At 35.6% G+C, this 22,180-nt stretch overlaps 1 protein-coding gene and 1 long non-coding RNA gene across 4 annotated transcripts in view; both read left to right on the plus strand.

Moving 5' to 3' along the window:
- The window catches only part of ZCCHC7 (zinc finger CCHC-type containing 7), a 190,945-nt gene that overhangs the window by 73,050 nt on the left and 95,715 nt on the right, over positions 1-22,180 (plus strand). The window lies entirely within an intron of this gene.
- LOC141571154 (uncharacterized) overlaps positions 1-22,180 on the plus strand; it is a 38,249-nt gene that overhangs the window by 995 nt on the left and 15,074 nt on the right. The gene's annotated exons all lie outside the window — the stretch shown is intronic.

Genomic DNA, 22,180 nt, shown 5'->3' on the forward strand with positions numbered 1-22,180 from the left:
TTCTGGATTGGCAATTTGCCTTTCACTTCTTTGATGGATCTAAGAAGATTTGTTGATTTATTTGGTTTGTACAGCTTTTTGCTTGTTGTTAGGATGAAGTGATGATTTTCAGGTAAGTTAGGCTCTGATAAAACTCCGAACCAGAAACTGGAAGTGTTTCAGTATATTTTGGTTTACTTACGTACAGTAATAACAGCTACTTTAGAATCCTTTTCTGCTAATTCCAACATCTCGGTCATCCAGGGTCAGTCTTCATTGATTGCCGTTTCTCTGGAGTGTAGGTAATATTTTCTGTTTCTTCATATGTCTGGTAACTTGGGGCTGTTTTGTTAGACATTGTGAACAATACATTGTAGAGTCTTTGGATTGTTGTTTCTCTGAAGAAGAGTGTTGTTTTCATTTTTCTCACTTTTAAAAAACGTTTCTCACAGCTAACACTACCCTGACTGTATTAAACTGCACACTTTATTTTTCTTACAGTTGACCACAGGTGGCATCTCTTCAATCTTTTTTGCCTTCGCTGGGCGGATTGGATTGTGACCATATATGCATAGTTCAGTGGTCAGTCCCATATTTGGGTACTTTATTTATAGAATTTTGGGGCTACACCTCTGACTCACTCTGGTGTTCAGATTTCCCCTCCTACTTTCCAGCTACTTGAGAGAAGTCAGAAATCTCTGACTTCTGATTCTTTAACCAATAAGACTACAACTTTATCAAAACTTCAGCTGCTCTCCCTGCTGCCATCCACACTACCAGCACTAATGACTGGGGTTAGCTTCAGGTGAAGAGCTATAAAAAAAAGTGGAAAGTAACCCAATGTTGTTCTCTTCCAAGTATCAACTTGCCTCCATTTATGTCTGCTTTTGTTTGTTCTATAATGCCTTCATTTCAGTCAGTCCTTACTATTTATGAGTCTGCTGTTTCTTGAAAGTGTCAAGTACATCCCTGCCTTAGGGCTTTGGCACTTAGTATGCTCTCTCATGGCTATGCGTTTCCCTCAATATTTGCGTGGCTGTCTCCCTCACTCTTTCAGATCTCTGCTCACATGTCATCTGTCAGAAAGGATTTCTCTGACTGTCCTATATAAAATAGCATCTGCTCCCTATCCCATCATTTTCTACCCCTTTCTCTATTTTACTTTTCCTGATTGTATTGCCACCATATATCTATTATATGCGTATGTGTGAATGTATTTATGTATATACATATGTACATATGTATGTACTTAATAGTTTTACCCTACCTGCTAAAGCAGAAACCTTTTGGTTCATTGCTTTATCCCCAGGGTCTAGAACAGTACCTGGCTAGACACACAAATATTTCTTTGAATGAATGATTGAATATATCAGATGCGATGGGCAAGAAACAGTTGTGTTTATAAGGGAAACCAATCGGCGGACAACAGCATTTAGTAGGAATGGCCTCAGGAGAGAAGGGATTGGAGTGGACATGTTGGTGCTGAGGATTGTTTGGTGGGATGATTACTTGGGCAGATAGTAATACATGAAGTCAGAAGGCTTTCTGAATTGTTGATCTTCTTTATCCACAAGGATAAAGTTCTTTTCTACTTGCCTGTTTGACCTCACGCTGTGTGAGTAGCTCGTGTGTGAGTGGGGGGGTGGGGGGGGTGGCGGTGGTGGTGGTGGTGGGGGTGGTGGTGGTGGGGGGTGGGTGGTGGTGGTGGTGGTGGTGGTGGTACTTGATGCCTTATGGCATGAGCAAGGTTTCTTTCACTCTATCCTAGCTCTCTGGTTTCTTGTGGCCAATTTCCAGTCCTTTCCTGCCAGCTTGACTGTCTTCCCTCTAGTGGCTGGCCCTCATCTTCCTGGCTTCTGTTTTGTCAGTGAGGGCGTTGTGTACATGCACTTTATCCCTGAATGCTGAGAGAGTACTTGTCAAACTGACAGATGGGGTGACTACTGGTTGCCACTTGACATGGAGAACGACACCTAAAAGTCTGCAAGAGACTCAATGTAAGAGGTTGTACTATATCAAGTAAAAATAACCATATCATTTAGTATTTGACATAAAATATCCTTTCTATAAACTTAGACTTATCTCTCATACTGTCCATTGTAGTCTTATAAATCTTTTTCATAGGATAAATAAGAGAACATAGAAAACACCAAGATTTTTGAAGAGTGGTGTCTGATAATGAACTAGATACACTATTTCACTCGTTTATTATGTACGTTACATCTCCTTCCTCTGTTTTGATATTTGCAATGGCTCCCTAATACCCACTAAAATGTAACTCTTGAAACCAGCATTTAAGGCAAAACATAGTATACTTACTAACCTGCCTTTTAAACAATTTCTCAGCTCACTCTCATATTCCCTGTACTCTAGTCCACTGACTCTCAAAGAGTTCTTTGCAGCCTCTAAAGGATTCCCTTGGACGGATGGGGAGCAGGTTGGCAGGATTCTGTCTCCTTTCTTTGACCAGAGCCTTTAGGGTTTTAGCTCTTTTGAACATTTGGCTTTCTTTAAAATAACGTTCTGTAACTAACAGAATGTTTGAAAGTCACTCCATTTATTAGTCTATGTATCTGACAGTCTCTCTCTGTCTCACTTTCACACACACACACTCTCACAGCCCCATAGACACACTTTTTTGTGGCTTTACTTTTTTTCTGTGTTTCCCTCTGCTTGGAATGGTAATGTCTGCAGTTGATTATTTATATAGTGAATTTTGCTGGTTGCTTGGAACAAGATGATAATTTTAAACATTTTAGTTCCAAAGAAACTCCAGGGAACTGGGAATGAACTATTTACATGATCAAAAATCCTAAGGATCAATATGTTTTGTTAACTTATGGCGTTGTGTGCATGATGGACTGAAATGCTTCTGCTAAATGTTAGAAGCTTTAAATCTTGAGTTTGGGCCAAATTTTTTCCAATAAATGTGTGCTTCTAAAATATTGATGAAGTTTAGTAGGAGAGTGTGATTTTGTCATACATATGGTTGCTTACCTGTAAGTTTTGTTGTTGTTGTTTTAATAATGCACGCTGTATATAAAGCCGAAACAGATTACATTTTGCCTTTGAAAAATTGTTTTTCCGGTTTTATTATTCTAATTTTCAGAGTAGAATTTTTTTTTTAAGTCCATATGCTGTTTGCAGCCCTAGTCCTTCCTCCTTAGCTCCTTGATGAAATGGTGGCTTAGAATTTCCTTTTCTTAACAATTACTGAAAACTTTTGGTATTATAATAGTTTTATGAAATACATAGTATTTTCCTTCCATCTTAGTCATAAAATACTGAGTTCTCTAAAGCTGCTTTGATTTACACTAGAGGTGTCTTTTGTTTGTTTGTTTGGTGTGTTTTTTTTGCGCTTACCTAGCAGGTAAGAGGTATGTTTTGTAATGAGTGTTCCTGTTTTGTAATGAGCATTCTTTCATTTCCACATACTTCTAAAACTTCAGTTTTTGTGTCTTGGAAATATGATGTTAATGATATGATATTGCTTTATATTTAACATTTTTCACTGCAGAATGTTAATATATAATTGTTACCTAGCAGACTGTAAAGGATAGTTGTTGCCAGTGTGAAACATTCAAAATCATTTCTCTCAGAAAAGCTGTAGTTAAAGCGGTGGTTCTCAACTGGGGGTACTTTTGTCCTCAGGACTCATTTTGGCAATATCCAGACACATTTTTGGTTGTCATAACTGAGGTGACACGCTATTGGCATCCAGTGGGTAGAGGCCAGGCATAATGCTAACTATTCTAAAATGCACAAGACAGCCAGCCCCCTAAAGCAAAGAATTTTCTAGCCCCAAATGTCAGAAGTACCAAGATTGAGAAACTGATGAGCTAAAGATAAATATTAGTCTTGCACCTCACCTGAAAAATGCTTGTTTTACTTGTAAGAGAAATATTTTTATCTTTGTGTGCAGGCACATAGATTCAGTCAGCCATTATCTTGATAATAGCTTAAAAATGGTTAGTACATCTTACTTTAGAAAAGAGCAGTACATCTTTAAAAAACATTGTGTTTTTTCCCCCCCCAAAGAAAGGTATAATTGTGAAAGAACTGTCTTTTCTTTCATTTCTTGCTTTTTCCTTTTTTGTTGTTGTTTGTTTAAGTTGGCTCTCGGTATCACTATGATGAAATGGAAATTAGAGCATCGCAATAAATATTCCTGCCAACAATGGACTCTCAGGCCTTGCTGTCTGTCAGCTTAGGCAGCTCAGCCTTACTCAGGATCTCCTCATCGAACAGAATGGATCAGGGCACCTGTTGGAGGAATGCCTTTCCCCTAAGGATTAATAAAGAAAATGTTCGTAATTTCCCATTCTCTCCTTACCACCTCATCCCTCAAACACAGTGTTAATGGTTTTTGTACTTTTACACCAGCACTGGACCAGTGCGGGGTGTTTCTGTATTCCTCTGTGCCTTTCTCCATGCTCGTAGAAAGAACATTTAAACACACACAAACACATAATAGTTTGAGGCATTGTTTTTACATACTTCCCTAAGACATACCTTTTTCACTATTACAATAAAGCAGTCCTTGGTTGATTGATACAGAGCTTGACTTTTCTTTTTAATTAGGTATAGGACATTCTATAGACTATATAAAGTGGATGTTTCAGAGTTTATTGAACTCTTGGATATTCAGTTATTTTCAGGTTTTATTTTTTTATAACCACTTTAAACAATAATCCAAGTACCTATATATTTTTGTGCTGAATTTTTTTTCTAAAAATGAAATTGATTTATTAATATTTAATGCAGAAAAGAATAATGAGGATAATCACTAATTGTTTATTTGATTTTGAACTTTTTTGGAATTTGTATTTGACCAATGTTTAGTTTCAAACTGTGGGATAACTTTAAACCACAAAAGATCCTGCTCCCATGGCTGTTTGAGATAAATGTCATCACGGCTCAGCCTGACCTGACCGATGCCTTTTCCTTATTTAAGGGAGGTAAGCAACTCTTCTAGTTAAAACAACAAAATACAACAAAAAAAAACCTGTAGGTTCAGGGGCTATGGAAAGAAATGCTTAGAAATTATCTTGGTAAGTATATTAAGAAATACTAGTTAAAATTTCAGAAGCAGATTGTTCAAAGCAAAAAAAAACACTTTTTGTTAATTAGTGTATTGATTGCAAGGATCATAATACTGTATGGAAACTTTTAACAAGCTGTCAAATTCAGAATGTGCTTTTATTATTTTTTGAAATGCTTATCTGATGAGTATACATCTCTAGATACTGAATAAACATGTTAGGTCATTGATCTGCAAGGCAGGAAATATAAGGATACTCTGGATGCGTGGATTTTAATCGTAGGTGGGCTGTTGTTGGCCATTTGTACAAATATGCCAAGTTTCCACCTCCTGGGATCCCCTCTCCTTTCCCTATTGGAAACTTGATTGTTTCTAAAGCTTTTTAGTTCAAAATGTTCTGATTTGTTTTTTTGCATATTCTTTTAAAGAAGTGTATGGTACAACCATACATTTATTTAATAACACTCTGTCTTTAGATTTAACATTTCACTGACTCATTGTAAATCAGCAGCATTGCAAAGCCAATTGGAACTGGAGAATAAACACTTCTGCATAAAAGTACTTCTAAAGTTTTTAGGTCCTTAACCAGTATTTGGTATGAGATTTACTCAGTAGTATGTGTGTGTGTGTGTGTGTGTGTGTGTGTGTGTGTGTGTGTGTTAGGATTCATCAGCCAAGAAAATTATAGACATTTTATAATCATTTATTCTCATTTTGCCCCCCACCCCCACCCCCGCAAGACATTTGAAACCCCTATTTGCATGTCTAAGTGGCAAAGCTCTAAACTTAAATTATCCAGTAGGCTAACATAAAATCCTACTGGAACACTCATTAACACATTTGAGTACACAAAGTTTAGAATATGAATTATCCAGTAGTAAGCAAAGCTGCATTAAGTTAATCTTTATGTTGTCAGATTGTTCTTATGTTGAGAACACATTTTCAAAGATGATGCTGTTTCTGGATGTACAGGAAGGGGAATAGTGAATGTTTTATTATATTGAATGAGCTGTGCATTTTGAAACTGCTATACTTAATAAAACATTTTTATGACAGTTTAGCTTTTTCAATTGATTTCATTATGCTATATCTTTTCTAAGTCTACTCAAAGTATTTCTTAACTCAGAGAATACAATGTTTGAGCTGTATTTCTGATTCCTGTGCTGTTTCTCTGATCAATATACGAATGGAATTAGTTATCTGGTAACAGAATGCCTCTGTGTTCCCCTACCACCCCAAGATTCTTATTTTAACTCTGGCATTAGCTTTTCAAGCCAACATTTATTTTCATAATTATGTCTGATAATTCTATACGGTAATTGGTGGAGGGATGTAGTTAGTGAAAACAAATTTAAGGTGGTGAAGATATTATTCTTTTCTTTTCCAACATTAGCAATAATGAAGTTGCATTTCATGCCATATACTCTCTTGTAGTTATTTGTGGGTTTGAATCATCAAAGTCTTTGTAAAACTAATACCACAACCTAGGCAGTTGAAGAAAGTTTATTTCTGAGGTAATCTCAAAAAATAGGGTGCAGGAAAATAAAAATTTTATTGATGAAAGCTCTCCCTATGTTATATTAAATTTTAATAACATTACTATCCTGCTTACTTTATGAAACCTTTTATTACAAACAGTTATGAATATGAACATCTCATTTGACTACTGATGAACAGAGGGAAAAATCTAAATTAAAACTTTAAATACCACTATTTAATTACCCAAATGGCTTTGACTGTGTTAAAGAGTGCCTGGGATTATTCTGTTTTTCAATTTGTTTTAATGCTTCCTTGGTAAAAGCTGATGGATTCCCAGGCCCATTGCTGTCACTGATGAACTATATAAAGATAAATGACATTATGGTAAATTCCACTTAATGACACATTTTTAATTTTCAGAACACAGACATTTTCAGGCTAGTGAATGAAGGCTAATTACCTCAAGATCAGAACAAAATAACTCCTCATTTCGAAAGATAATAGAAAAGAAATGTTGCAGATTAATGATGCTATTTATCTTTAAAGGAAAAAATTTTTATCTTTATCCAGATAGCATAGCTCCCTGAGGAGCATGGTTATAAAATGAATCTGAAGTCGCAACTTAATAGGTTATTAAAATTGTTTGAGTGCAGGCTCTCCTGCTTTAGTCTTTCCATAAATTTAAATTGAAGGTCTGCTGTATTCAAAAAGGAGCAGCTTGTTTATGAGGCCGGAGGGAGCAACATACGTTACTGACAAAAGATGCACTTAACCTCATTCTAATATCTTGCTTCTTTATTTCTCTGAGTGAAACTCAACTATTTGAGAAAGCATTTTGAAATTTGTTACCTCTCTTAATTAATACCTAAGTGGAGGGACCACACTTGGTCTTGTTTAAGATTAAAATAAAAATGAAAGATGTAAAGGCACAAAGCCTTTACTAAATACATATAAATCAATTTGTAATCTCATTTAATTGCACATTCTGTGTAGATATATACATGTATACTTTTTAACATTTTAATTTTGTTATCTAAGTGAGAAGGAAATATCTTGGCCTGTGAGGGTGTGATTTTGTGGTCACAGTTGGAATTTATGTAGGAATTGTTCAATAAATCATTATTCACAGTTAAAGGATTAGCAATAATCCTTTTGCTACACTCCCACACAAGTAACAAAGTAGTGACTCAGAATATTACTTGATCATAGAGGCTTTAAACTGTTCCTGACGTCCTAAACTCCTGTCTTTTGCTCTGGGTAATAATAAAAGTATTATTTCTTTACTAACAAGGGCATAGAGCATTTTTTGTAGTTTTCATTCTTGTCTCTTAGATCATACATGATTTGCCTTATATAGTGGTCATATTTCTGAGCCCCAGAAAAACGTTTATGACCATGGAAGGAAGTAGTGTGTTTCTTGCACCTGAGAGGCATTTCAGTATATTATTGTGAGATACTGTTTTACCCCTTTCCAATTTTATCTACTCGAACTATTTAGCAGACGTGCTTATCTCATAGGGACAATGGTACACTGATTACCCACAGCACCATTTTGATATGAAATTTTCTGTTAAGATATTACTTTAGGTCAACAAAGGAATTCTTTGCAGTAATAATTGCAGTATGCAGTTGATTTTTATACTAACTGTCATAAGAGCCTCCTTTTTATTTTTGACTCTAAAGTTGGGGTGATTTCTAGCAAAATAATTTTAAATGATTGAACCTGAAATCAATTAGTTGTATTGACTAAAATCTGAGGATAAGTATTAAAAATGTGCTTTGTGTCAAATCCTCTATCTCACTGTTATTAATGTTAGTACTTAATTATTACCATTTATTTTAAATTTTCAACAATATCCCTACCAGCCTTTTTTTACTCTTTATTTGCTATAGGTATATTTATTTTACAGTGACTTCAGGAGACAAACTAATAAAAATGCTGGAAGTTATTTCTTAGAGACAAGAGATAATCCTACTGTGGAAACTAAAATAAATGATTTTCTTCATATTGAAATAATTTTCTTACATAATGGTCTTATTTATGATTCTTGAAAAATATATTTGTGAATGTGAAAAAAATAAATATGTTTCTTGCATAGGAGAGAAATTTCAGTAATTCATCATTTGTATTCTCTAAAACCCTTTTCAATATGGCAAGTGATATGTGCTATATAAATCTGTTATTTCACAATGATTATTTTGAGGGTTTTCTAATTTCCTCTATCTCAATCACTTAAAAAATATAACAATTTTTAGAAATTAAGCAACCTTTAGTTAAGCATATACCTATACATCACAGTAATATAAAGACAGAAACTACAGTATTTTTGCACATTATAAAATTTTTTTTATACAAAATTTGATTAAAACGGGTATGTAGAATATATGTAGTATGTGTTCTCTGTGTGGTTCTTATCCTTAATTCAAAAAATGATCTTATGATAACTTATAATAATGTACACTGAAATATTCTAGAGCGTTAATAATATTGTGTTTATACTCCTATCTCATTTTTCTCAATTACTGCTATTTTTACAAAATTTCCAAAACTATTTCCTACCTAACTTTATTCAGTAAAGATGAATTCATTCTAAAGACATTTACATGCAACTTAGGCAGAGAAAATGTAAGGAATTATCAGCGCTATATTTTAGAGCCAGCAGTAATCCTACTATGGATATAAAAATGTCATTTTTCTAAATTTGCAAGTTTTCACTTCTAATGATGGTGAGCTTGAATGAATATTCTATTTGGAAATTCTCTGCTTATGGACTCTGAACAGTAATTCCTTTGATGTATACTTTGAAAATTCTATTCTAAAGCAAGTCATTGATCCTTTAGACTTAACCCTCTTCTGGTTTTTTTCTGATTGAATGTGATATTACAGTGTAGCAGTGACCTGTAAAAGTCACATGGAAAATCACATGTACAAATCACAAATTTAGAGCCGTTGAATTGGTACTCATGGTTTCATAGCAAGGATCACGAGCTAGTTACTCATACCTCCTGCAGAATTCTGGATTGTTTGGATCTATCTATGATAGTTAACAGATGGATCTAAGTATAAAGGGGCTTGGCGGGGCAAAAATCACTGTGGATTTAAACCCTCAAATCCCATCAGAATAATAAGGTCCTATCAGAAGTCACAGTAAAGTGCTTTATCTTCACACTTTATTTCTAACTGACGCCCCAAGTTAATGATCATGGAAATGGTGAGGGCATGCAATCAGGAGTTGAAATCTAGATTGTAATTTTACCACTAGCTCTAGCTTCTTTTGTGATCATGTATAAATTCTTTCTCCCTCTATGAAGTCTGTTTTTTTCACCTGTATAAATGAGGGGTTTAAACACAATCAAATTGTATTGTACAGAGCGTTAGAGGGAGGAGGAGTGGATATTAGAGAGCGGACAGCCCGGCGGCCTCTCTATACGCTGTCCCCCTTTCCCACCTTTCCTGCTTAACCAGAGCAACTCTAGTTTTTTGTTAGTTTTTTTTTTTAGATTGGGACTCTGCTTAAGATTTGATTGAGAGAAATGACTCTTCTTAAAAAACAAAAAACAAACAAAAGACAGTTTTAAAACAACTTCTACCCTAGGTCAGAGATTGACAAACTGTGGCCCATTGTCCAAATCTGGCTCAATACCTGTTTTTGTAAAGAAAGTTTTATTGGAACAAAGTCACACTCGTTCATTTACATACTGTCTATGGCTACTTTTGTGGCATAATTGGGTAGTTATGACACAGACTGTATATCATGCAAAGTTCAAAAAATTTGTTATCTGGCACTTTCCAAAAAGTTTTCTGACTCCAGGACTAGGTGCTCACCAATCTCATACCTGCAAATTAATTCCTAGAGACGGATAACTTAGGCTATATGTATTTCTCGTTCCCAGACTGCACACTAATATTGTTATAGGGAAATGCTTCATAGCCCCGAAGTAATTGGGAAGGCCATATTAATATATCTGAAATGAGTATAGGACATTTAAGACATAATCTGGAAAATTTTCAGATTATACAAGTCTAAAAATAAGTTTAGTAGGAGTTTGGAGAAAGTCAACATGACAGGAACTGTCCATTACGTTTTTTGTTTGTTTTTCTTTTCTTTCTTTCTTTCTTTCTTTCTTTCTTTCTTTCTTTCTTTCTTTCTTTCTTTCTTTCTTTCTCTCTCTCTCTCTCTCTCTCTCTCTCTCTCTCCCTCCCTCCCTCCCTCCCTCCCTCCCTCCCTCCCTCCCTTCCTTTCTTTCCTTTTCTTTTTTTAAAAAAAGAAATGCTCCTTGAATTGAACTCTAAAGTATAGATAGAATTTGAGTAGATATTAAAGAAGTCAAGGACACACTTTGGGTGAGGCAGGTGTGGCGAATGGAGTGAACCTTTGGGCAGTAAAGGTCACTGGGCTCACTGGAGCAGTGGAAATGAGGCTGTGTCAGTAAGAAAGGAGAGGACTGAGTACTAGGTGGCAGCTGTGATCGACTTGTAAATCATGGTATGTTTCTGAGTGAGGAAGTGATGAAATCATTGTATGTACAAGTAATCAGTGAGATCGGTTAGGCAGCGATTGTGCGGTCCTGTGCTCAGTGCTACAGAAGCTGTGTAGGATTTACAATATGATCACATATTTTCAAGGAGCTTGTATTCTGGATAGACTGTTAAGATAGATGATCGTAAAATGGAAGGGTATTTATCACCCTTTTCTGTCCAGTGTGAGTTGCTGACAGTACTGTGGGAGTTTGAAGGAGGGAAAAATAGCAGTTGTGAAAAGTTTCTTTCCAGGTAGCATTTGGGCAGGGCCTTGAAGGGTAAGGAGGACCTGGGTACGTAGGATTCATATAAGTAGAGGGAAGGGTATTGTTGGGAGGGAGAAGGAAGTGAACAAAGATGTGGAGATAAGCATTAACTTTTGTATGATGAACAATAAGGAGAAAAATCTGAGTTAATTTGAAAATTGAGTATAAGATACAGTAATAACTTTGGAAAAATTAGGAACTCTGGAGCATGGCTTTGTGAAGACTGAATGTAAGTAGGGCAAGTTGGAATTTTTTTCTCTGAAGCATTTTCAAGCTTTCTCCCCACAAAGGTAGTGGGACCATTTCTTCAAGCAGAATGTTGCTGATAAGCTCAGTGTGCACAGGAGACTAAAGCCGAGGTGCCTTGATTGACTCAGGAGCTGAAGAACGTGGAGCCTGGCTTACCAGTCCCACCACAGTAGCCACGGCGGCACGTCAATGGAACCCTCATTGCTCTGTGGAACACAATTTGGAAGTACTGTTCGAAGCCTTATAAAGCTGTTAAAAGTGTTTCAATGGGCCTAGTGAAATGTTGACAGTGTGATTAACCCACTGACATGCAGGATAGATTGGGGGAAATCTGAGGGGAAAAAATTGTAGTACTAGAGGTTTACGGATCTGAGCAAGAATGGTGATAGTGAGAATAGAAAGGGAGAGAATAGGAATAAAATTTTCTTTCTTTCTTCCTTCTTTCCTTCCTATCTTCTTTCCTTTAAATTGGGGAATATTGGGGGACAGTGTGTTTCTCCAGGGCCCAATCAGCTCCAAGTCGTTGTCCTTCAATCTAGTTGTGGAGGGCGCAGCTCAGCTCCAAGTCCAGTTGCCATTTTCAATCTAGTTGCAGGGGGCGCAGCCCACCATCCCGTGTGAGAATTGAACAGGCAACCTTGTTGTTGAGAGCTCGCGCTCTAACCAGCTGAGCCATCTGGCCGCCCCTCCAGCAGCTCAGTGGCAGCTCATTGTCTTCTGTCTAGTTGTGGAGGGTGCAGTTCACTGGCCCATGTGGGAATCGAACCGGCAACCCTGTTGTTCAGAGCTCGTGCTCTAACCAACTGAGCTATCTGGCCGCCCCGGGAATATTATGTGAATAAGGAATGGCTAAGGAAAACCATTTAGAATACTGGAAGAAGAGAAAATAGCAAAGAATATATAAATAGGCAAAGATTAATATAGAGACAGTGTGGACCATTTTAAGGCATAGTTTGTCAGTGTTGGATTTTACAGAGGGCGGGGAAACTCATTTTGGAGTGAGTCATTGGATGGTTAACACACAGTTCTTAAAAATATGGAAATATGGTTTCTGTAAATAGAGATCATGATAATGAGTAACTAGATGGAGGTGAAGGAGAGTGGAACAAAGAGTAAAAGAGTGAAAGAAAAAATGGGATTTGTTGATGAACTGAATATAGGAAATGAATGGGAGCAGAGTGAAATAAGGACTCCTATAAATGATCTTAGTGGGTTTTTAAAAAATTTGGTTTATTGTAAACTACAAGTTCAGGCACTAGTATAATATGTAAATATGAAGCAACAATCATTAATTTACTCATTAACAAATATGTTGAGTTTGCTCTGTGTAAGGCATTGTACAAAGTACTATGAAGGAGTCAAAAGTGAATCAGATGTGAACATCTCCCTTCAAAATATGCATCATTTTCAATAGCGTAGCAAATAAACAGAACCTCAGAATAAACTTAACAGAAAATGCACAGAATTTATGAAGAATACTACAAAAATCAACTGAGAGATGTTAAGTGGAACAAACGGAGAAGTATACCTAATTCCTGGATGAAAAAGACCCTATTATTAAGATACCAGCTCTCCATAATTATAACAACTTTGGAGCAAAGTTACAGAAGGATGCTTTAGTTGTAAGTTACAGAAAGATCAGCTCAGGACTGATCTGTGTATGTGTTGGGAGGAAATCACCTGAGGCTGGAGAAAGACCCAACTAAGAGGGTCATCATGCAAAGCATTTCAGCTATAAATTTCCCTCTCAGCACTGCTCTTGCTGTGTCTCTTAAATTTTGGTATGTTGTGTTTTCATTTTCATTCTAAAAGCATTTTCTGAACTTCATTAGTGATTTCTTCTTTGGTCCATTGGTTAGTTAAGAGTTTGTTTAATTTCCACTAATTTTTGTATTTTTCAGACTTCCTTTTGTCATTGATTTCTAGTTTCTTTCCATTGTGGTCAAAGAAGATACTTTGTATGATTCAGTCTAAAAATTTATTGAAACATGTTTTGTGGCCTAACATGTAGTCTGTGAGTTTATTCTGGAGGACAGGATGTTCCATGTGCACTTGAGATTTGTGTGTTCTGCTCTTGTTTTATAGAACGTGTGTGTGTGTGTGTGTGTGTGTGTAGATCTCTCTGTCTCTCTGAGAGAGACAGAGAGATCTACACACACACACACACACACACACACACACACACACACACATATGTATGTCTGTATGTATGTATTAGCTGTAGTTGGTTTATAGGGTTATTCAACTGCTCTATATCCTTGTTGATCTCTTATCTAGTTATTCTGCCCATTATTGAAAGTGGAGTATTGACATGTCTGTCTCCAGCTATTGCTGAATGGTCTGGTTTTGTTAATTTCTTTTTCCTGCGTATGGGCCATACTCTCTTGTTTCTTTGTGTGCCTCATAATTTTTTTGTTGGAAATTGGACATTTATATTATAAATTACATTTGCATTATAATGTTTGTTGCTACTGGTTGTTATAATGTAGCAACTGGAAATCTAATTTTTCCTCCTTGTCAGTGTTTGTTGCTACTGGTTGTTATAGTTGTTGCTTATTTGTTCGGTGACTTTTCTGAACTAATTTTCTAAAGTCTGTATTGTTTGTCATGTGTGGCCATTAAAGTATCTGTTCTGTTAACTTAGTTATCAGTTACTGATTTGACAGATGTTTCCTTAAATGCCTAGAAACCTCCCCTTACCACCACCACCACCACGAAAAAAAAAAGAACACCCACCTTTCCCAGTGTTTGCAAATGGGTTTTGTATGGTGTGTTGCACATACCTTTAACATTCACCCAGGAAATTTATAGCATGAAGGTCAACCCAAGGTGAGAACTTAGGGCCTTCTCAGATCTTTTAGGGTATGTGCCTAACACTGGGCATGTGTATCACCTTCTAGGCTCCCTGGAATATGCAGGCATATTCAAAGCCCTTATTCCCCAAGCATCTTGTTCTATATCCTTTCCTTCCAGGCTTTTCAACTTATATATTGTTTGCCTCAACTGTTATCCCTTGCCTATCATGGCAGCAGCAAATACATTTGCCTTTAAATATTTTTCACAAACACTACCTCCCCCACCAAGCAAAACAAAACAAAACAGAACAACCAACAAACGCATTCTTCACCACTTCAGACATGGGAAAGATCTGGGTTAGGTGAAATAAAGGCAAGCTACCAGACAGGTCAGGACGAAAAACTACAATTCTTTGAGAAAAGTTCATGTTTTCTCTGGTACTTTTAATCCATATCAAGAATGTTGGCTGTATTCTTGCAAGGCTGTCACTGAGCTGGGGACGAGAGCGTGGTATCTTGGTGAGTTAAAATGACACAAAGCTCTCTTACCAAAATTCAGTTGTTTTTTTTCTTTATAAAGCTTTCCCCTGGTGGTTGTAAGCTTTTGGTTTTATTCCATAGTTTTGAAAAAGTTTATTCTGAAAGTTTTGTCTACTTCTTTGTTGCTTTTGTGAAGGGATGAACTTCTGGAGTTTCCTACTCCACCATTTGCTGACATTTGTAATCTTAAGAGGGAAATTTACAACATTATATACTAATTGTAGAAAGAAAGAAAGATCACAAATCAATGATCTAAGCTTCCATTTTAAGAAACAAGAAAAAGGAAATTAAACCGAGAGTAAACAACCTGAAGGAAATAAAAAAGAACAAAAATTAATGAACTAGAAAACAGAAAAGCCATAAAAAAAAAAATTAGTGAAATCACGAGTTAATCCTTTGCAAAAAATGTCAATAAAACTGAAAAACATCCAGCCAGATCGATCAGGAACAAAACAAGAGAAGACATAAATTACCATTATCAATAGGGAAAGAAAGGACATCAGAAGGATCCTACAGATGTTAAAGACTAAGGGGCTATTATAAAAAATCTTAAATCAATAAATTCAACAACTTAGATGAAAAGGACAAATTTTTGAAAGACACAGGCTAAGTTTTAGTTAAGAAGAAATAGATAACTTGAATAGCCCTATTACAAAAGTTGGATTTTTAACTACCGAGTTAAAAATCTTCCTACAGAGAAACCTCCAGGTTCGTATGGCTTTCATATGGTAGATTATACCAAACTTTAAAGAAGAAATAATACTAATTCTATACAAACTCTTCCAGAATATATATGAGGTAATGCTTCCCAATTGGTTTTTTAAGGTTTGCATTACCATGACAGAGAAACTAAACAGGACATTATGTCCTTCATGAATATAGACAAAAAATCCTTAACAAAATATTAGGAAATGGATCCTGTAATACATCAAAAGCTTAATACGTCATAACCAAGTGAGATTTATTCCAGGAAGATAAGGTTGGTTTAACATGTGAAAATTAATCGTGTTATTCAGTATTTTAACAGACTAATGGAGAAAAACCATATGATCATCTCATTAAATGCAGAGAAAGCATTTTACAAAATTCAACACCCATTCATGACAGATTTAAAAAACAACAACAGACTCTGACAAACTGGGAATAAAAGGTGAGCTTTTCAACCTCATAGAGGGCCTCTTTAAAAAACCTACAGCTAAAGACTGAATGCTTTCACTCTACAATTGGGAACAATACAAAACTGTCCCTTCTCAGCTGTTCTGTTTGACATTGTGTTGGAAGTTGTGCCATAAGGCAAGAAAAAGAAACAATAGGCATACAATTGGAAAGCAAGATATAAAATTGTCTTTAATTGCAGCTGACATGAGAATTCACTTAGAAAATCAGAAGGGATCCATAACTAATAAGCTTAGCAAAGTTGTAGGAAACAACTATTTCTATATACTAGCAACGAACAACTGGAACTTTAATTTTTTTTAAATGCTATTTACCATACTATAAAAAAGGTAATACATAGTGATAATTGTAACAAAAATGTATAAAACCTTTACACTGAAAACTATAAAGTGATGAGAAAAATTAAAGAAGATCTAAACAAATGGATAAGTACACTATGTTCATGGATCAGAATATTAAATATATTTAAAGTGCATTCCTTCCCAGATTTATTTATAGATTCAATCCAATCAAAATTCAATATCAATAGATTCAAAATCAATCAAAATCCTAAGAGGCTTTTACTTTTAGGTGAAATTTTCTAAATTGATTATAAAAATGTATTTAGAAACGCAAAGGCCCTAGAATACAGTGATCAAGGCAGTACAATATTGTTTTAAAGATGGACATAAAGATGTATGGGACAGAATAGAGAGTCTGGAAATAGAGTCACACAAAGGTGCCACATGTTTCACTAGGGCAACAGATAGGCTTTTAAACAAATTGATGCTGTACCAATTGGCTTTCCATATGCCAAAAGTGAACCATAATTTTTATTAATATATCACATGACATATAGCAGTTAACTTACATATCATAGATTTAAATGTAAGAACTAAATCTATGAAAAATCTAAAAGAAAACAGGAGGCAATTTAAGTAACCTAGGGTCAATCAAGTACTTTAAAAATAAGCATAAAGCACAAATTATTTAAAAAACAGAAAAAGTGGACTTCAAAATTTAAAATACTCTTTAAAAGATAGGAACTGAAATAACGTAGGTATAGTATATATAAAAACACTGAAAATGCAAGCCACAGGCCTGGAGAAAATATTTGCAAAGAACAAGTATCCAGAATACTCAATAATAATAATAACAAACTTTTACAACTCAGTAAGAAGATGGACAACCCAAGTAAAAATGGTCAAAAGATTTATAAATATTTACTAATGAAGATATACAAGATGTAAATATGTTTGTTAAAAGATCAAAATCTTTAGTCATTAAGAAAATAAAACCTAAAACCGTGAAATAGTACTACTGTCCACTAGAATAAGCTATTAAAATATTGACAATTCCAAATATGTGGAGAATGTGAAGTAATGAGAACTCACATATTTTGCTGGTGAGAAACAAAAATTGTATAGCCTTATTTGGAAGAGTTGTCATGTTAAATATGTACCATACCATCCGACACAGCAGTTCTACTCCCAGGTATTTATCCAAGAGAATGAAAATGTGTCCACAAAATGACTTGTATTTAAATATTCTTAGACGCTATATTCATAATAGACAATAACCAGAATGGCTATCACTCAGTGATTGATAAGAAAATTGTGGTATATCCATTCAAAGGAACAAATTACTAATGCATCCACAACATGGAAGAGTCTCTAAAGCTTTATGCTACGTCATAGAAATCAGAATCATTGCATAGAATCTGCTAATACGTATCGCTAATATATACAGTATGACTCTATTCTTATGACATTCTATAAAAGTCAAAACTAGTGACAAATCAATGGTTGCCAGGGTGTAAATGGAAGCGACTTGTTATGAACAAGCACGAGGGAACGTAGTGTAAGCATGAAAATGTTCTATATCTTAATTGTGGTAGATATTACAGGACTTTATATTTGATTTTTTAAAACATTTCAAATTGTAAAAATGTGAATTTTATTTTGTGTAAATTATAAAGTTTGTTTCAAAAGACAGAAGGAAATATGTTCATATTAGGAAATACTTATATCTGTGCATACTTAAACCCATTTTCATGATTGTACAATTATTATAAATGAAAAAGTAATAACTTGTAATTTAATATTACATTAATTAATGGCTCAAAAAAATTTTTGTGTAAATGACCTAAATAATCAACAATAGGGCAATAGTTAATTAAGGTACATCAAAACAAAAAAAATATTCAACCATTAAAAATCAAGGTCTGGCCAAATACTCAATAAAATGGGTAAATGTTCACAATATATAGAATGGGGGGGGGGGAAGAACATACAACAGAATCTGTATTTTTGATAAAAAATGAGGGACAGCATTATTTTATGAATGTGTAGAAAGACAACATCAAATGATGATTCTTGCCTGAATCAGTTCATGCTGTTGTGATTTAATTCACCAAATTTTGCATGCATAATTCTTAAGGACGTTTATAAAAAATACTGTATGCAACTTTTTTTGCACCAGCTCTCTTCCCCACATTCATTCATTCTCACCCCTCCACCCCCGCCTCTGCTAAGCCTGTTCTCAATGTATCACTAATACCAGAGGCTTAGGCCTCTCTTCTCTAAACTTGACTAGGCCTGTTCTCTTGCCTGAGAACATATCACTAATAAATGCTGCTTGCATATTTAAAAAAAAACAACACACCAAAACTGTATATATGTGTGAATATAACAATCAAATACTTTTAAAATTAAGAATATCTATAAAATGGTACTTGTATTAGTTTCCTGTTGCTGCTGTAACAAATGACCGTAAACGTGGTGGCTTAAAACAAGAGAAGTTTGTTCTGTCATAGTTCTGGAGGCCAGAAGTCCAAAATCAGTATCACTGGGCAAAAGTCAAGGCATTAGCAGGGCTGGGCACTAGGGAGAATCTGTTTCTCGCCGCCTCCAGCTCTAGTGGCTGCCGGGGTGCCTTGGTGTGCGGCCGCGTCCCTAAGTCTTCAAGTGCAATGTCATCAAATCTCTCTGTTCTGTCTTCATATTGCCTTCTCTTCTTGGGTCTCAGATTTCCCTCCGCCTCCCTCTTAGGGTACACATGATTGCACCTACTTATGTTATTTATTCCAAATGCTGGATTTCCCCTAATGCAACCCAAAAAGCTCTATAAGTTTGTGTTTTTGTTTAGGTTATCTCATTTTTCTCTAACCTCTGATGATAGGAATTAAAATAATTACAAATGCTGTCGTTTTCCTCAGCAAATTTTAAGCAGATGATCTGGGATAAACGTAGCCTCTACCCTTTCTCTCCTCCCCTCCCCTCCTTTTCTTTTCTCTCCCCTCCCCTCCCCTCCCTCTGCTTTTGGACCTCCTTCCTGTTGGATTTAGTGGTATAATATGCTTATAAAAATTGCTTTAAATTTCTTATGATTGGGCTTCTTACTAAGGGGACTTTTCTGCAAATGCTTTTCTTAATTGTAAACAAGTATCACTTGGGAAATGACAACTCTGAAATTTTAGAGAGTATGGTCTCCTTAAGGACTGATTCTATAGTCTTTGTCCATAAATCCTTCATTATTTACCGTGTTTAGTGACCAAGTTAAGTAACAATGAAGTAGAAACATTCCTGAGGCATTCTTCCATCTTTTAGTATTGCAATGGAAGCAGAGAATTACTGGGAGTATCAGAAAGTGACACTGTATAAAGGAATGACAGAATCAAGAGTAGGTGGCAGAGGCTTTTAATAAGTAATCTGGGCTCTTGGTTGCAAATAACAGAAATTGTATCCAAAGGAAAGGAAGAAAAAAACAAGGAAGGGAAGGGGAAAGGGAGGAAAGAGGAAGGGGGGGAGGGGGAAAGATAAGTCTAGGCATTTATCTGGCCTTAGCATAGGTGGATTATTCTAGATCTATTCTAGAGACTTAAGCATTAATACACTAACTCTCCCTTTTTTCATTTCTACTTTCATTCTTAGGCTGGCTCTAGTTGGAGAAAAGTAGCTTTTGCAGCTTCAAACTTAAATGACCTTTAACACCTGTGTCTCAGACAAAGACAGTGCCTCTTTTCTCATAATTCTGGTAAGAGCTCTGTGGAGTTCTTTCATTGGCTCAGCTTGGCTTATTCCTGATCCAGTCAGCAGGATCTGATGCTCAGATTGTTCAGCTTTGAATTGGTCAGGTTTGAATTGTGTTCTCACCCTCTAATGGGTGTGCGAAGAGGGGTGAAGTGGGAAGGCGTGATCATCACTCGTCAGCATTCAAACCATACAGAATGATTTTCCCAGTGAGAAACACTGTCTGTTACCAGAGAAAGGGAATGGATTCTAAACAGGTAAAATAGTTCTGTTACAAGGCCAAAATCTAGGACATGTGACATCTATCTGATGCTGAATCCTAATACATTGTATAGTCAATAACATTTTAAATAAAATGTGCTTATTAGTCTTTTTGAAAACGAGCGATTCTTTCAGGGCTCTTCTGTTTGTCATTTAAAGTTCTCAGAGTTAACCAGATGGACTATTTCAGCCATTCTTGCAACAATTATTGAATATCTGCTACACTATTTTACCTACAGTATCATTTATTCTTTTCAAAGTTTATGCATAATTTAAAATAATTTTTATGTATAGAACTAGGTTTTAAGACAATTTTAAAGTGATATTTTTCACATTTTATCTCAGTATGTCAATTAGCCCGGCTAAAAGATTTATGCAAGCCAAGGAACACCAAGTTATGTTTTAAAACATATTTTAACCAAGGCTCACAGGGTATCGCCTTACCTTTTATTTATCTAAAGTGCTGTGGGATTTTTAATGCCTACGCAAAGCACACATAAGCCGCATCTGGAAGACCCATGCATAGCACAGTGCCGCTGCTCAATTTATCTACCTTGGAAGGATGAAAGGCTAAGTTGAAAAATCATTTATCAGTTCCACTTCAGTTGTTACATTTTTGCTTCAGAAACATCCTTCATCTCCTGAGTCTCATAATCTCTTGCCTTTGAGGTTGTTTCATAGACATGCTTTCACTCAAACGCCTTCAATTTGAACTTCTTCAAGAGGGGTGCCTATCTCCCAGAAGTTGCCTCCCAGGAGTATTTTACAGCTGATATTTCAGCTCCTCCCATCTAGCTTGTTGAAGAACTTTCTCTTACCAAAGGCATTTCTATTAGGAAACCAGTACTAGTCAAGACATGCAGCAGCGTTTTTGAAGATTGAGCACCCAACCTGGAGATCTTGAAAAGAAGACACAACAACAAAACCAATAGGAAAGCCCACGAGACGCTTTTGCTCTTCAAAGTGAACTTCAGATGCCCCTGCTTTCATGCTTTGAATGAGTGCATCCCACTGGCATAAGATTATAGTTTTGGCTTTAGGTGATAATAGTTCTCTGAGAAATGTATCATTGAGCCATACTCCTTTCAAAGTCACAAGCCCTACTCTGCTGTTTATCTAGCAAGGTTCACGTTTTCATGACTAGGCAGTGATCCTATCCACGTGTTCAGGGTTCTGTTTTTCCATTACATCTCCTTCCTTTCCCCCAACTTCCTTCTCCTTGACTATATCACTTGAAAAGTCATTCTTTAAAATTATTGTTGTATTGCTTCTTATTTAAGTTCCGTCTCCTTAACCATATTGTAAAACTCTTAAGAGTCAGGAACTCTATGCTGCTCTGCATTTATTTTGTATTTTCACATGAAGGTCAAGTAAATATTATTTGGGAGTATGCTACTTAGTAAAATAATTCATAAATTTTCAGCATGCAGGTATCACAGCAGACACAAAAATAAATAAGACATAGTTCCTACCTTCAAGGAACTTTTTAACCTTTTAGAAGATATAGGATGTGCATACAAGTTTTATATAAAAGGATCATTAAGGAGTGAGCAATTAGTTTTTCTGTAGGAAATCAGGGTAGACTTCATGAAGTAGTTGGTGTTTTAGCCAGCATCAGATTATAGGAATATTTTAATTTAATCATCAATTTGTTGGATTACAACATTATATAAGAGACATTTAAAGGGAAATAACAGTGATCATAACAACCCCTCACGTGTATAATTCTTGATAGTTGGCAAAGCTCTTTCACATTAATTTCTCATTTGTGCTTCATAACCCTATGAGTCTATAAAGATTATTATTGACATGTAAAACTCTTACCTATTTAACTTTCAGGGTTTATTTTGTTTTCTTGATTG

This window comes from Rhinolophus sinicus, linkage group LG04 (genome assembly GCF_036562045.2).
Source record: "Rhinolophus sinicus isolate RSC01 linkage group LG04, ASM3656204v1, whole genome shotgun sequence".
In the NCBI taxonomy this organism is placed as follows: Eukaryota; Metazoa; Chordata; class Mammalia; order Chiroptera; family Rhinolophidae; genus Rhinolophus; species Rhinolophus sinicus.